Source organism: Sceloporus undulatus, chromosome 10 (genome assembly GCF_019175285.1).
Source record: "Sceloporus undulatus isolate JIND9_A2432 ecotype Alabama chromosome 10, SceUnd_v1.1, whole genome shotgun sequence".
Classification (NCBI taxonomy): Eukaryota; Metazoa; Chordata; class Lepidosauria; order Squamata; family Phrynosomatidae; genus Sceloporus; species Sceloporus undulatus.
This window is the reverse complement of record NC_056531.1, coordinates 16,467,980-16,471,990: the sequence shown is the minus strand read 5'-3', so window position 1 is coordinate 16,471,990 and position 4,011 is coordinate 16,467,980.

Here is a 4,011-nt window from a genome sequence, read left to right as displayed (position 1 = left end):
CCTCCTCTTCTTTCTCCTTCTTAAATAATCTTTACTTTTCCTTTCTCTTCTTCTTCTTACTTCTTAAATGGCCCTTTACTTTTCCTTCTTATTTCTTGCTTCCTTTCTCTCTCTCCCTTTCTTCCTCTTCTTCTTCTTTCTCCTTCTTAAATGGTCCTTTACTTTTCCTTTCTTCTTCTCCTCTTTTTCCCCATTCTTCTTCCTCTCTCTCTCTTCCTTATCCCATTCTCCCTTTCTCCCTTCCTTCCTCTTCTTCTTCTTTCTCCATCTTAAATAGTCCTTTACTTTTCCTTTCTTCTTCTCTTGCTTCTTTATCCCATCCTTTCTCTCTTTCTCTCTCTCTTTGCCTCTTCTTCTTTCTCCTTCTTAAATGGTCCTTTTCTTTTCTTCTTCTTCTCTTTCTTCCTTATCCCATCCTTTGTTTCTCTCTCTCTCTCTCTCTCTCTCTCTCTCTCTCTTCCTTCCTCCTCTTCTTTCTCCTTCTTAAATAATCTTTACTTTTCCTTTCTCTTCTTCTTCTTACTTCTTAAATGGCCCTTTACTTTTCCTTCTTATTTCTTGCTTCCTTTCTCTCTCTCCCTTTCTTCCTCTTCTTCTTCTTTCTCCTTCTTAAATGGTCCTTTACTTTTCCTTTCTTCTTCTCCTCTTTTTCCCCATTCTTCTTCCTCTCTCTCTCTTCCTTATCCCATTCTCCCTTTCTCCCTTCCTTCCTCTTCTTCTTCTTTCTCCATCTTAAATAGTCCTTTACTTTTCCTTTCTTCTTCTCTTGCTTCTTTATCCCATCCTTTCTCTCTTTCTCTCTCTCTTTGCCTCTTCTTCTTTCTCCTTCTTAAATGGTCCTTTTCTTTTCTTCTTCTTCTCTTTCTTCCTTATCCCATCCTTTGTTTCTCTCTCTCTCTCTCTCTCTCTCTCTCTCTCTCTTCCTTCCTCCTCTTCTTTCTCCTTCTTAAATAATCTTTACTTTTCCTTTCTTCTTCTTCTTCTCTCTTTTCTTTTATTCCCATCCTCTATTTTTCTTCTTTTTTCCTCCCTTCCCTTCCTTCTTGGTTTGCTTCCTTCCTGCTTGTAAATAGCCCTTTATTTTTTCTCTCTCTCTCCTTTCTTTCTCTTTCCCTTTCTTTCCTTCCTTCCTTTTCCATACTTGAACAGTTCTTTCCTTTTTCTCTTTCTTCTTCCCACTCCTTTTTGTTTCTTTTCCTTCCTTCTTTCTTGTTCTTAACATTCCTTATTTTTCTTTCTTCTCTTCGCTTTTTCCTTTTTAATTTCTTTCTTTCTTGTCTCTTTCCCTTTCTTTCCTTCCTACCCTTTTCATTCTTAAACAGTCCTTTCTTTCTTTTTCCCCCTCACTCCCAGTATTCATTCTTTTCCTTCCTTCCTTTCTTATTCTTAAAAATTCCTTATTTTTCTTTCTTCTCTTCCCCTCTCATCTCTTCCTTTACTTTTAAATTTTTTCTTCCTTTTCTCCTTCAACGTACTTTCTTTCTTCCCCATCCTTAAACATTTCCCCCTTTTCTTTCTTCTTTTCTGTTTTTTACTCTCCATCTCTCTTTCTTTACTTTACTTTCTTTTCCATCTCACTGTTGGGACGATGCTCTTTTTAAAAGTGGTACCAATACAATTCTCTTATAAACAATAATAAAGCAGAATATAGCAATCCTAGCCATCCCCACATTACCACCCCTTTGGACCAGGCCTCACTCCCGAACCAATTCAATTCAAAGATGCTTTATGGACTTGATAACGTTTCATATCTGTACTTCAACACCTTTTTTTATTAGCGGCTGTGCCACTTTTGGAGTTACACTGGGTTCTGCAACAATTGCCAAAGGGTTTTGTGTTAACAGCTTTCATATCAGCCTGTTTTCCACACTCCTTTTCCTTTCTATTGATGCAGCCCAGAATCGCATAGGCCTTGTTAGCTGCCGCATTGCACTGTTGACACATGTTCATCTTGTGGTCTACTTGGACTCCTAGATCCCTTTCACATGGAGTCTTTTCAAGCCAGGTGTTTCCCATCCTATATCTGTGTATTTCATTTTCATTCAATTTCTCCTATGACACTATCTATATGCACAGCATGGAGTTTGAATAAGAAATCATAACAGACCACATCAACTCTAAAGAAACAATGGATGCTACTGGAAAGAAGGAGCTAAATTCAGATCAATAACCAATACGGAGAAGGCTGCCTCCTTTGTAGCGCAAATCTATCTCTAGAGTAATTGAGTTGGCTAGTTGTATCCCATGCAGAGAGGAAGCCAGGACCTTCACTGACCCAGAAGAAGATGGCTGGAAGGAATAATGGTGACAACGGGGCTCTTACAGATATACAACATGCAACCTCCTCTAATGGAGAATACAGTTGGCCCTCCACATCTGTGGCTTTGACTTTTGCAGATTTGAAGAGAAGGTTAAGAGGTGATACGATAGCCCTGTTTAAATACTTGAAGGGATGCCATATTGAGGAGGGACCAAGCTTGTTTTCTGCTGCTCCAGAGAATAGGACCCAATGGAGCAATGGATGCAAGCTCCAGGAAAAGAGATTCCAGCTCCACATTAGGAGGAACTTCCTAACAGTAAGGGCTGTTCCAACAGTGGAACACACTCCCTCGGAGTATAGTGGAGAAAACACTTCTCTAGGCATTTGTAGGTCCTCCAGCATGATTCTGTGTTCACCTTCAGGCCAATGTTGACCATAGAGTTGCGTTGAACGACCAGGAGATTCCAAAAGAGGAGTTCTCTTGGATAAAAAGAATAGTGATTTTTTATTTGCGGCCTTCCCACATTCATGAGAATCCTTCACCCCAAACCCCAGCGAATGTGGAGGGACCGCTGTACTTTGAAACCTTCAGATAATAAAGCTATACACCTCAGTGTAATGATGTGATGGAAACACTACCCACCACCCCATGGAGGCTAACTGGAGGACCAAATCTAGAACATTACTCAGAGATACGGCAATTTATTCCACATTTTTCTCCACTGAGCTACGTGACTCACCTCCTCTCCACTTAATTCTCAGAACAGCCCTGCAAGGTAGGTCAGGCTGGGAGAGCAAGGTAGGTTAATCTGGCCTAAAAGATTAAGTTTGAAGGTTCAGTGTGGACTAGAACTTTGATAACCCAAGTCCCAAGAGATGACTCCAAAACCTGCACACCTCAGAACTAGATCTCCCAAATCCTTTCGGCGCACTACACCGCACATCCTCAATGCCTTGGGTCTCATGGGGCCAAAAGCGCTTGCAAAAATTGCTTTCCCACAGCATGCTCAGACTGGCACAGGATTTAGGAATTAATGAGCGAAGATTTTGAGGATTATAGAGATTGCGGTGGCGGAGATTAGGGCCACGAGAAGTCAAGAATTGGACCAAAATCAATCATATCTCTGAGTCTCTTTAAAAAGGAAACAAAATCTTGTTAACTTTAAGGGGAACTCTGGCTTGGAAAGAAAGGAAGAGTGCGGAGACTTGGACCCAAAGTCTGAAACACTATAAGGTGAAAGCAACGTCAGTTCTGAGTTTAGTAGGTTTGTTTTTAAAGTTCCCAAAATGGTAAATTTACCCATAAAGACGAAAGAAAAATCTTTCCCGAGACAAGGAAAGTGGCCAGTCTGTTTAATCCACTCTTTGTATGAGAGAACCATTTCTTTCTCCCTTTCCCTGCTTTCAACAACGCACCCAAAGCAATGCTGCAAAGTCTCATCATCACTCGATTGCAAATATAGAGAAAAAAGTTTCTCTATTTCTTCCAAGATGCGATTGCAAAGCATTTTATCCAAAGGCTTTTTGCCCGGAGACCATGCACTGATGACGGTGCCAGTGTTACACACACTTAGTTTTTGGCCAATACTGTACAAGTTAGACTTCTCTCTTGGCTGACTATTTTGGATTCACTGTGAGTAATCTTTATAAAGGACAGGTCTAAAGATCCGGTCTGATCTTCAAAGCTATGCAAGGTCAGCCCAGGTTAGTACAGCGAGCCCTTGGTATTTGTTGGGGTTTGGTACCAGGAC